Raw genomic sequence first — 14,461 nt, forward strand, 5'->3', positions numbered from 1 at the left:
ATTAAAGATCTGAAAGTATTTAGATCTCATTTATATTTTGGGTTGTAGGTAACGATTGTAATTACTTCGCTTTATCTTCTAAATTTGAGCTTACATTTACATCATAAAAATCTAAGCTCTGGCTTACATAATTAATTTAGTTAAAATTGAGTTTTTGTTTTGTTTGATCAACCCAAACGATTACTTTTCCGTTCAAATTAATTAAACTTGATTTAAAATGCTAAATAGTATATATCATTTGAATTTACCGCTCTTTTCAAACAGTTTAGTAAAGAAAAGAAAAGTAACGATAATCGATTGCAACAAAGGTAAAGGTAAGATAATAGTACAAATAATAGAGAGGTTGAGATTTCAAACGTGTACGGGTACGTGTATACTGGTATAAGGGGAATCACCGAAATTACTCGCGTATTACGTCATCACATTTGGTGATGACAAGGTTTCTACACGTCCTCATAAGTACAAACTTGTAACTTGTAGCTTTTACGATAAAAACTAGCCAATTGATGAATGGGAATTTGATTTTTAAACATTATATAGAATTTCTAGCTTCATTTACACGTATTTTGATCATGTAACATGTTTATCCATATAATGATTAACTGCGCTAATTCCTCGTACACGTTTATTCTACACGTCATGAAAATCTCAACAGAAAAAAAAAACCCGGGTACGTGTACGTGTAAATATTATACAAGTACCCGTACAAGTACACATTTGAAATATAGACCTCTCCAGATACACTTACATACTTTTGATTTTGATTCTTTCACTATTTTTTAATACATATTTATTAAATTTACTAGCAGTAAAATTATGTTTACTACTGGTATGAATAATTAATTGTGGGTAGCTTTGACCAGTGTTTTATTTTTACTGTGGTAAAATTATTTTTACTGGTAGTAAAATTAATTTTACTGGCAGTGTAAATAAATAATTGTGGGTAGGATGGGCAACCATAGCCGCCATTTATTATCTGGCGGCCGCCATATAAATTAATTGACAGCCGCTACTTAACTTATTATCTGGTGGCCGCCAGTTAATTTATTGTGGCGACCGCCAGTTAAAACAAGCGGCGGCCGTCAGTTCATTTATTCAACCCCCCCCCCACCTCTCTCTCTCCGTTAGGGTAAGCTATAAAAAAAAGACATACACAAGTTAAATGAATATTAATTCTGTACCTTGGCACCTATAGGCTTCCGTATTTATTAGGTCACCTGAGTTTACTCTTGCAATTGGTTGTCGTCCGTCGTCGTCGTCGTCCGTAACAATTAAAACATTTTTAACTTCTTCTTAATAACTACCATTCCAATTCTTTTCAAATTTGGTATGACGCATCATTGGGACAAAGGGGACATAAATTATAAATTTCAGGACTCGAGCACTCCTGGGGCCCTAGGGGCAGGGCAAAAACTGCCCAAAATTGACCAATTTTCAAAAATCTTCTTCTCAAGAACCACACACGTGAAAGACAAACTAAATGCATAGTGATGTAGAGGAGGAAGGCCTCTACCAAAATTGTAAATTTCATGGTCCCCACGGTAGGGGTTCTAACCCCCAGGGCGGGGCCAAATTCGGTATATGCTGTTTATGTGTAAAACACTTAAATAACATCTTCTTTAGTGCTATTGATACTAAATTGAAAGTAAATACAAATGCAGATATTTAGAAAGAACAGGTAGTCCTTTACCAAAATTGTAAATTTGATGATCCCAGGGGTAGGGGTTTTGGTATCAGGGTGGGGCCAAAATGGTCAGTTATTAAATGTGTGAACAATAGACATTTTTAACTTCTTGATAACTATCATTCCAACTCTTTTCAAATTTGGTATGAAACATATTTGGAACAAGGGGGACATAAATTGTAAATTTCAGGATTCCTGCACCTAGGTGAATTATACTACTCAAAATTTGATAAGGATCAGTAGGTTATATGTGTGTAACACCAAAAGGCATTTCATTACAAAAAGTTAACAGCAAACCAGAGAAAAAATTACACAGTTTTTGGGGATAGTCCATCATTACACTTAGTCGATGAAGTGTTAATACCGGGTATGGCCTCCCCTTGCATAAATGACGGCTTGACAACGTCGAACCATGCTGTCAATAAGCACCCGGATGTTTCCAATGGGAAGGTTGTTCCACTCTTCCACGAGGGCGTTTCCGAGCTCTGTCAAAGTCGTGGGTTGTGCTCTACGGCGTGAAAGGGCAACCTGCAGCATGTTCCATACATGCTCAATCGGGTTCAAGTCCGGCGAGCGCGCTGGCCAGTCCATACGGACAATTGTCTCCTGCTGAAGGTACTGCTCCACCACCCTGGCGCGATGAGGACGGGCGTTATCATCCATTAGGATGAACTCAGGGCCAACAGCACCGGCGTAGGGTCTGACGTAAACACCGAGGATCTCATCCCGGTACCGCACCCCCATCATTGTTCCTCTCTCCAGGACATGAAGATCTGTTCTTCCATCCCTGCTGATTCCACCCCAGACCATGATGGAACCACCACTATAACGGTCATGTTCACTGATGTTGGCATCATGGAAACGTTCACGTTGTCGTCACCACACTCGCTGCCTCCTGTCTGTAAAGTCCAAACAATACCTGGACTCATCGGTGAACAGAACTTGAACCCAATCGTTCTGTGTCCAAGTGACATGATCTTCAGCCCAGTCCAATCGCTCCCGCCGGTGTCGAACAGTCAGAGGGACTCGAACACATGCCCTTCTCGAGTTGAGACCTGCATTGTGAAGCCGATTCCGTATCGTCTGAGTGGACACATTCACCCCCGAGGCGTTCAGGAGGTCGTTCCGTAGGCTGGTTGCTGTCCAGAAGAGATGGTGTCGTGCCTGAAGAGCCACAAAATGGTCTTGGCGTTGGGTTGTCGACCTCTGACGACCACCCCCATGTCGGTGTGCTGCTGTACCAAAAGTTTGCTGTCGGTCTCAGGCCCTGTTTACAATGCTCTGGCTGACGTTTAGTGCATTTGCAACGTCACGTTGTGAATAGCCAGCGTCAAGCATTCCAATACATCTGCCCAGTTGTTCTGTCGTCAGGCGACGCCTTACACGTTGAGGGGGCATTGTGTTGATAAACGTAGTGTAAACACTCAAGTGAGTTTGAAATTTTAGAAAGAATCAGACACCGATGCCTGAGTGAAAATCGTACAATGGTAGCAAAAGCATAAACTGTGATGAGAAACGCATTTCCCATGGCATGAAATGCACCTGCAAGTTTGTTGAAGACGTTTTTTATTTCACTTGGACACAAAATTGCCAGTTATGCAGTTATTAATTTTTTAAACAGAAAAATATATATGATCCTTATCAAATTTTGAGTAGTATATTTACCTTTACATCTTCATGGGAATTTTTAAATTCCTGCAGGAATTTGAGATTTCTACGGGATTTATTTTTCTCCGATTGGAATTTTAGAATCATTTCTGCGGGAAATTCAATTTTCCTGTCTGAAAATAGAAATTCTATTTTCCTGCAGGAATTTATATTTTTCCCGTAAGAATTTCAAAAATACCATAGGAATTCAAATATTCGTCTAGGAATTTTACTTTTAATGGTAAATATCTCAACGAACTGGGACATTTATCTCTCTAAAATAAGGATCATAGCTTTACAAAGAATGGTTTTAACAAAGGCATGTGTAGTTTCCCCGAGTTTAGTAGATTAGGCGGATGCATATTTGCCATGCACTTAGGCTCTGGCAGATTTTCCAAAGACAGTATCTATAGTGCTTGATTTAGCAGGACACTTCCATCAAAAGCGATAAAAGAATGCAATCGAAATATGTAAAAGGTTTACAATTACTATACCTTATGCCAATTTTTTTTTTTTTTTTTTTTTTACAATTTGTTTCAGATTATAACTCTAATATAACATATAACTATACATGTATATCTAATAATAATTGTCTCGCACTTGTTTACACTTGTATCAACGATTCATCTTATCTGAGTGAATTGAACAAGTATTGTTTGAAAGTTAACAACATTGTATTCATAGTGACTACATGAAGACTAAATATTTTTCATCTTATTTACAGCTCAGAAAACAGAGAAGTTAGTCCACAGGAAAAAAGCCCGACATTGTTGTTAATTGATAACATTGCCCTCTTTGCTTGCAAGTTTTAGAGTTTATCTCATTAAATTTAAAATTGTATGCTTCCTGCTTGACTTTGATATCTATTCAGCTATTCTGAATGAGGTTCTTTCATTATAGGAATGCTACTGTGAATTTCTCTCTGATAAAGTTGTTACATTATACATTTACATGTACTATTCATACAGTCATCCAGGTTCAGGTAGGCAGTATATTATTTGTAATTTTTCTGCAATACTATCTCAAACTGCCACCATTACATTGTAATCATCTGATTAACTGTTATAATACCTATATCATATTATATCGTACATGGATATATACCTAGTTTTGTACAGACATGGATGTAGAATACGTTGTGAATAAAGGACAGGTACAGTCGTGGATGTTGTTGATCAGGGACAGGTACAGTCACGGATGTAGAATAACGTGTGTATACAGGACAGGTACAGTCGTGGATGTTGTTATTCAGGCTCAGGTACAGTCATGGATGTAGAATATCTTGTATATACAGGACAGGTACAGTCGTGGATGTTGTTATTCAGGCTCAGGTACAGTCATGGATGTAGAATATCTTGTATATACAGGACAGGTACAGTCGTGGATGTTGTTATTCAGGCACAGGTACAGTCATGGATGTAGAATATCTTGTATATACAGGACAGGTACAGTCGTGGATGTTGTTAATCAGGGACAGGTACAGTCACGGATGTAGAATAACGTGTTTATACAGGACAGGTACAGTTGTGGATGTTGTTAATCAGGTACAGGTACAGTCATGGATGTTGTTAGTCAGGCACAGGTACAGTCACGGATGTAGAATAACGTGTGTATACAGGACAGGTACAGTCATGGATGTTGTTAATCAGGCAACAGGTACAGTCGTGGATGTTGCTATTCAGGTACAGGTACAGTCGTGGATGTTGTTATTCAGGCACAGGTACAGTCACGGATGTAGAATAACGTGTGTATAGAGGACAGGTACAGTCGTGGGTGTTGTTAATCAGGCACAGGTACAGTCATGGATGTAGAATATCTTGTATATACAGGACAGGTACAGTCGTGGATGTTGGTAATCAGGTACAGGTACAGTCATGGATGTAGAATATCTTGTGTATACAGGACAGGTACAGTCATGGATGTTGTTAATCATGGACAGGTACAGTCACGGATGTAGAATAACGTGTGTATACAGGACAGGTACAGTTGTGGATGTTGTTAATCAGGCACAGGTACAGTCGTGGATGTTGTTATTCAGGCACAGGTACAGTCATGGATGTAGAGTAACGTGTGTATACTGGACAGGTACAGTCATGGATGTTGTTAGTCAGGCACAGGTACAGTCATGGATGTTGTTAATCAGGCACAGGTACAGTCACGGATGTTGTTAATCAGGTACAGGTACAGTCATGGATGTAGAATAACGTGTGTATACAGGACAGGTACCGTTGTGGATGTTGTTAATCAGGCACAGGTACAGTCATGGATGTAAACTATCTTGTGTATACAGGACAGTTACAGTTGTGGATGTTGTTAATCAGGTACAGGTACAGTCATGGATGTAGAATATCTAGAGTTGTCAGAACAGGTACAGTCGTGGATGTTGTTAATCAGGCACAGGTACAGTCGTGGATGTTGTTAATCAGGCACAGGTACAGTCACGGATGTAGAATAACGTGTGTATACAGGACAGGTACAGTTGTGGATGTTGTTAATCAGGCACAGGTACAGTCGTGGATGTAGAATACGTTGTGAATACAGGACAGATTAAGTCGTAGATTGTGTAATTGAGGCACACTCACAATGTACACTCATGGATGAAAAATATCTTATGATTTCAGGACAGGTAGCGTACGGAGATGAATAATGTAGACCCTGATTTCAATTTCCTGTTTCTTCGTATTGATAAAAGAAACTTGGATAATATCTGGTTTACTTGTGTGTTTTGACTACTGTTGTAAATGTTTCTGTTAGCGAATATGGCGATCTATAAAATGGATTTAAGCATAGAAATTAGATTTATTCTCTTTGTCTAGAGTCTATGATACATTTTCCTCGATATTTTCACCCACCAGTAAATATTACCTTTTGGCGATCACAGCTATCTATACAATATATTTATTAGAAATCAGCCTTCTTTTCTTAATATTTACACATGGGGTATTTTTCATTCAAAAACCATTCGTAATTATTAACATATTTACTAGAAGTTTAAACATTTCGGAAAATCTTGCTCTGACATTCCGACTTTGACATTAGTGTGCAAGTACAGTCATGGATGTCCGGTACCAGCATTGACGAGTACAGTCTGGGATGTTAGCTGACAGACACTGATACATGACAGTGACATATTCAATGAATACAGTACGCTAAAATACAAAGCGAAGACGGATAACTTTCCGGATTTAAAATAAACACATTTTAAGACTGTGGCATCCCTCTTTTTCTCAACTGAAAAGTATTATGTATTAATTAAATCTTTAGAGAAGGTATTAGAATTGCTGGCATTTAGAAAAATATTGACATGATAGATTGACAGTTGACTTAGTTCAAATTATGATATATATATATATAACAGATCAAAATTGACTAGGTTACAACTGACTAAAAAATGATTAAAAATGAAATTACAATAAATTTCCTATCTATTACATGCATACAGCTCTCATTTTGCCACACAATACCACAAAGTTAACTGAGTCATTCAATATAGTCATCAAGCCTTTTAGATGGTTTGACTTCTCCGGCGGAATGCGTAACTTGAGGCGGTACATGTTGGTGGTTTGGTTCGGCAGCGATACGAATGCCCACATCTTGATCATCTCTACGGTCACGTACAATTTTAGAATTCACACTGGGATATTCGATGTGGTCATCATTTCTATTAGCATGAGCAGCGCGGTAAAACGTAGTCCGCAAGTGTATGCAGTTTCGTCGCAACTTCCTCCCATATGATGCTTGAACAATATACAATCTCGGCGAAAAGTGGTCCTCAAGAACTTCCAGGTTTTCAACTTCCTTCTGTGTATATGAATATGTTTAGTATCAAGGAAGTAACCATGACAGATACATTGTACATATTTAATGAATACAGTACATTGCACTAACATACAAAGCAAAGACGGATGACTTTCTGGATTTAAAATAAACACATTTTAAGAATGTGAAACCATTGTTTGTGTTTTAATTTGATTTATATTCAACAAGTTGTGTGTTTTCTATCCCCGATTCTTGGCGAGGGAATAGAAAACACACAATGAGTTGGATATAAATCATATCAAACCACACAACATGTGAGATTCTCTTAATCATATGTTACCCCCCCCCCCACCTCCGGTTATTCATCTATGTTACTGTATTGTTGGGAATTTTGCTTCTTGACTTTTTATAAAACAAAATACGTAAAATTGACGTTTGTTTCCGACATCACAGACGGCGTAGGAAACATAATGCAACAATTAAAATTTATGTAATATGCGAAATATATATATATATATATATATATATATATATATATATATATATATATATATATATATTTATGATAATTACTGTTCGCACTGATCGGTAAAAGTATAGGTAAAAAATAAAAAAGATACACGAAGATTTGAAATGAAAGCGCTAAAGCTTTACTAAACGTCTTCGTGTATCTTTTTTATTATATATATATATATATATACTTTTTGTTTTTTAAATCACAGTGTCCGTTATAAGATATTATTTTATTATTTTAACGCAAGCGCTTTCATTTCATAATCCTCAATGAAAGCGCTTGCGTTAAAATCTTAACTTTGTGTACTGTCAGTAATATGACCTCTCGCCCTCTGTACCCGCTTAACTCGATCCGTTACCGACCTGTGGAAAGTTTGATGTCCAAATGTCAAAAATATTATTATTGAGCTGATCACAATATTCAATTTTGTGTGCTAGGTTGCAATTTTCTCTTAATGGTCAACCATACGATGGGAGTATTGAACCGGCAAAACCAGTGCGGGTGTTTGGTGAGTATTCTTATGTTTTGTGACTTGGGACGTTGAACAGGAACTTTCATCCATAAACAAATAATCACCACCAGCAAAATGTCTTGCAACAATCAGCCATTTTAAGACTGATGTCTAGATGGGTCATTTTCATGCGATTACTTTTGTCCAAGGTTTGTATATTAATATTTTTCAATACGGTATTACATTCTGTATATTTCAGTTTATGAAGTTGTTATATATGATATTCATAATGTGTACGAAAAATGTCTACTACGTATTGTAGCTTAGAAATGAAAAATCATTTACGATTTCTTTCTCGGATATATAGTTACTTTCCCCTCCAAATCTAGAGTTTGAGCCACACTATCAATCTTTTCATGCCATATCATGTCTTTGCATAATTTTGTGTAATGTTTGATGTTTGTTCCTTTGTGCTGTAATAGATTTTCATTTACAACAAGGTTCATATAAAATAGAGCCCAACAATGAATGTGTACATGTTAGGACTTAGCATTATTAGTACTTGTTAATTTGGTTTTACTGAAGGAACCATCATAGCCGTCCTTTTGAAATCCTGGATTTGATAATTTAAAGATTTTCGCATGTGAACCACAGCCGCTTTTGTCACAGCATGCCTTTATGCGTCAGAAGTAACCCGAAAACCAGCAGAAAATAATCACCAAAAGCTCACAGATTTAACAATTCATTTACAGAAAAAATGTCTTAATAAAGAATTACGTAAGGGTTAATGTACGAGTATCGCTCCATTCCTTAAAAGTAATGGACCGAGGCCCCGAAGGGGCCGAGGTCCATTGCTTTTAAGGAATGGAGTGATACGAGTACATTGACCCACTTAAAATCCACTTTTGCTGGGTCCCTTGCTACTAAACTTTGTGCATTTTAATCATGTCTTACGTTTTTCATTCTTTTGCTGCATGTGTAACAGGTTTCTCGATCCCTTAAAGTAATAACAGGAACACCTGTTTGGGTTCTCGACAAGACGTTTATTCAGGAGTTACCAATGCACGAATTGTCCAATGATGAAACCCTATAACAACAATGTTTAACAATTTTAAGTAATATGCTATATAAAACATGAATACTATAATTTCACATAATTACTGATGTACAACCAATATACGATTATAGAATTACATGGGTGATCTATATCAAGGGAGATAACTCTATACCTGTATACATCACATATTAAATCTCCCAAGTCCTATAGACTTTAACTTCATCATAAAACTTTACAATAATTATCATTATAATATATATTAACATGATTAATTATTGAATTAAATAAAAACCATATTGTGAGCATACCATTCTATGGGAATAGGTTCGAGTGAACAATATTTACAGATGACACCAAACTGGTCTGATCTATAAATTAATTATGATATCTACAATATCTTGTAAGTCATAAAACATACTTTTACTTTAAAATAATATCACAGTGAGACGAATCATATACATTACTATCACAGATATTTACATTATCTAAGTCTCACTCTCACTAGAATGTGGCAACAAAAGGAATTTTATGCAAAATTACAGATTTAACATTTAGTAAAGGAATTATAGAATAGATTAGCATTAGTAATAAATTATTAACTTACCATTCAAGAGGAAAAATGTCGGTCTATGTCTAATTGTCAAAATATGTCAGATCTACTGAAATCAACTCTCTTCTTCAAAAACTGAATAAAGACTGACCACAAAGAACAGAACTCTTGGAGGGAAAATCTCCAAGACCAATCCAATGACATAAGACAAACTAAAACACCAATGAAATTAAAAGACACAAGGGACATTTGGCCAAAATATAATTATATACCCCAGGCCATTACACTGGAAAAGTGACCAAATTTTTATGCTTGACTACATGATTAAATTACATTACCTTGCCTAAGCATTTTATTCAATGAACCGATTCTTTATACATATACCCATCATATCATACAATATACATGTATAATATGAGTCTGTCACACATGCATTTATATCTACTTGTATAAAGGTTGACCTACTTTCCGAACACTCTATTCCTGAAAAATAATGGAGTGTTCGAACAAAAGAATGACGTCATAGGTGGATTTTAATAACTTATAGTAGGCCTAATCAAATTTCACAAAATAGTGTCCGATGTTTATTTAACGCTGAACAGAATTCACACACGAGAATAAATTGTTACAAATCGGCCGCTAATTCCAACTCTGTCCCCAGATAAATAGCGAATCTTTACTGAAACGTGGGGTGCAGCTTTAAAGGTATATATGAGGTATTAATCAGTATTTTATTCGATGTTAAAAACCAGACCAAAATTTTGTCAGTATGATAAACTATGAAAAATAATACGATTTGACAATTTCGATAAATTATATACGGGTATTAAAGGAGTACTGGTCTACTCAATGTAAGGAGAAAACGACGATTTTCTAATTCATATTTATGAGGAATGACGTTTATGATGGTTGTGCGCAAGCGCTCGAGAAAAATATCATTAGAAACACCATGTGCGATGAGAATTCGTTTACAGTATGTAGTCGAACTGAATGGTTAAACATGAAATTAACACCCCTCCATTGTTCAAAGTTGTTCTCTCTACCCTGTTTTCGACTGACTGTCTTTTATCGCTAAATGTGTCCCGCTAACAGCCTGCAGGTCGTCCATGCTTTTATAAGATAAACATACATTTGAGTAAGAATAAGTAATTGACTTTCGAAATTCAACTTGCAACGTCAGTTGATCATAAATATTTCAAAATGGGGCGTTCACTATCCGACTCGGAGAATACATGATTGAAAAATAGAAAAATAGCTTGATTACTTTTTAATCTGATCGAGTTAAATTGTATTTGCATAACGTTTATAACTTATATAGCTCGATATAAAACAAATGTTTTCCATTCCTACGATAATATCCGAAGATTACGGCATATGCTGCTTTAAAAGAGCACTGATAACCATGGTCCAGTTGTACAGCGGTTACCTACCATTAAATGATGGTAACTTACCATTAACTGACTGATAACCAGGGTCCAGTTATACAAAAGTAAGCTACCATTACCTGACTGGTAACTTATCATTAACTGACTGGTAACTTACCATTGACTGACTGGTAACATTCCATTAATTGACTGTTAACTTAACATTAACTGAATGATAACTTACCATTAACTGACCGGTAACTTATCATTAACTAACTGGTAACTTACCATTAACTGACTAGTAACTTACTATTAACTGACTATTAACTTACAATTAACTGATGGTAACTTACCATTAACTGACTAGTAACTTACTATTAACTGACTAGTAGCTTACCATTAACTGACTGGCAACTTACAATTGATTGACTGGTAAGTTACTATTACCTGACGGTTAAATTACCATTAACTGACTGGTAAGTTACCATTCACTGACTGGTAACTTACCATTCACTGACTGGTAACTTACCATTCACTGACTGGTAACTATCCTTTAATTGACTGATAACTTACCATTAACTGACTGATAACTTAACATTAACTGACAGGTAACTTACTACTAACTGACTGGTAACTTACCATCAACTGACTGGTAACTTACCATTAACTGACTGGTAAGTTTCCATCAACTGACAAGTAACTTATCATTGACTGACTGGTAACTTACCGTCAACTGACTGGTAACTTATCATTAACTTATTATTAACTGATGGTAACTTATCATGAACTGACTGGTAACTTACCATTAACTGACTGGTGAATTACCATTGACTGACTGGTAACTTACCATTAACCGACTGATAACCTACCATTAACTAGTCTTAACTAGACGTTAACTGGCAGTGAACTACTTTCTGTGCTTCCTAATGTGCCCCATGCCTTTCCCTGAGAATGATCTCAACCGAAGCTTATGTGATCTTTTACGAACGCATAATTAAAAAGAAGAACTGATCACAGTTTGTTACTCCACAATGCAACTATATATTTATACAAGAATTAGATTTTTGTATTTTACCTATATAAATGTAGACATGATACTTTTCACTTGGGCGGAGAGAGTGTTGCAGGATTGGAAATACGAGGACTGTTCGATATGTAATGTGTATTGTACGAGATCTCAAAAATGTTCGACTCAAATAGTGAAATGAACGTGAAATGAACATTACATCCCTTCAAAGTATTCTCCGCGGTTTGAAATACATAATTTCAATCTCTGAATCCATTTATGAAATGCGTCATGGTACGCTGATTTAAGTAAACCTTTGAGGCACTGACTGATGGCTGAGCCAAGGGCTTCTCGGGACTTGAAACGACGGCCAGATAAAAACTTTTTAAGTTTTAGAAAAAGGAAAAAGTCGCATGGGGCTAGATCTGGAGAGTATGATGAGTGTTGTAAACTTCTCCGACTTCAAAAATTGTTTCACAAGCTCAGATATATGTGATGGAGCATTATCATGAAATAGACGAATATACCTAGATACTGACACAGGGCGTCGTTTGTGTTAATATTTCTTGAGCTTAATATAACATGAAAGGTGAAGATAATGAACAGTGATCAATCTCATAACTCCTACAAGCAATACAAAATAGACAGTTGGGCAAACACGGACCCCTGGACACACCAGAGGTGGGATCAGGTGCCTAGGAGGAGTAATCATCCCCTGTCGACCGGTCACACCCGCCGTGAGCCCTATATCCTGATCAAGTAAACGGAGTTGTCCGCAGTCAAAATCAATCTCGGTATTACCGACCTGCAACACTTTTATCCTTCGGCACCGGAATTTGTACGCCTATGCCATCACATGAGAAGAATATCCAATGAAAGGGGAAGATAACAAACAGTGATCAATCTCATAACACCTATAAGTAATACAAAATAGATAGTTGGGGAAACACGGACCCCAGGACACATCAGAGGTGGGATCAGGTGCCTAGGGGAGGGGGGGGGGGTAAGCATCCCCTGTCGACCGGTCACATCCGCCGTGAGCCCTACATCCTGATCAGGTAAACGGAGTTATCCGTAGTAAAAATCAGTGTGCCAAGAATGGCCCAACAATCGGTATGAAACATGTCTAACAGAACCTTCTTTGTGCTTATGGTTTTTTGGCAACTACAGGCCTTCTATCGCGTTTAGTTAGCCATATTTTGTTTCCAATTTTTCTTACTGGTTCGAAATAGTGAACCTATGTTTCGTCACCAGTAACAATGTTTATAAATTGTCTTTGATTGAATTTGGGAAACATTTTGAGCAATTGCTTAGTGGATTGTACTCGTACCCGTTTTTGGTCATCTTTCAATATATGCGGTATTCATCTGGCAGAAATTTTTTTGTACTTTCAAAATACGCTTCAAAATATAATACACTCGCATAAGCGATATGCCAGCAGCTTTGACAATATCACGAATCATGTATCTACCATCACTTTCAATTATTCTCTTTACTTTTGATACATTTGCCTTGCCTGTTACATTCACAGGTCGGCCAGATTTTGCTGCATGTTTGACGGACCCTGTGCCAGTCAGAAATTTCTTTCTTCATCTACGAACTGTCTCATAAGATACCTTATCAGACCCATAAACTTCCCCCAATTCAGTAAAAATCTGCATTACCGAATGGCCGAGTTTTGTGCAAACTTTTATATAAGCTCAAATTTCTTCAATATTCTCAACCCCTTTCCCAACCATTTTTATAACAGTGGTCAACGACTGACTCTATCGAAATGACTATAAGTTTAAAACTATGTGGAGCTAAAGGCTCGTGTTTATACTGTTGGATAGGTATTGAATAGAGCTATTCAAGAGTATCATCAACCATGAAATCGTGGAAAGCGTTATCGCGCTGTGGTAGAATACACATTACATATCGAACAACTTTCGTATACTTTATTTCACAAGCAGTAATATGATTTACATCGTATAAAATATTTACTTTTTCAATGTTTTTGCCTTTGATATCTTTACTTGCAATACTATCTATTTCCTCATGAATACGCTACAGTTGTGAATTTTGAAATAGATATATCCTGTGATCGATCTTACTTATGTAAAACTTTGTCAACGTGAGGTGGATAGCGGGAGCGTTACGCTCCTGTTAAATCCGCCTATGACACTGATACAATGTACCATTAATACAGGTGTCTATATGACAAATATGCCATCCTTTTTGTTCTTGTAGCCGTCAATCGCCATAGAACCGTATGAGGCAGACTAACAACGTTATCAGAGAAGTACTTGGTTTGGTTTTTTGTGTGTGTATGTATGTTTAAGGGGTTTACATTAAACAAGGGACGTGGTATTCTTTATGCAATCTAAATATCGTTATTTAAAAATACAGAAAATAGATAATAGTTAAAAAAATAAATTAAGACACGAAGT

Source organism: Ostrea edulis, chromosome 2, assembly GCF_947568905.1.
Source record: "Ostrea edulis chromosome 2, xbOstEdul1.1, whole genome shotgun sequence".
Classification (NCBI taxonomy): Eukaryota; Metazoa; Mollusca; class Bivalvia; order Ostreida; family Ostreidae; genus Ostrea; species Ostrea edulis.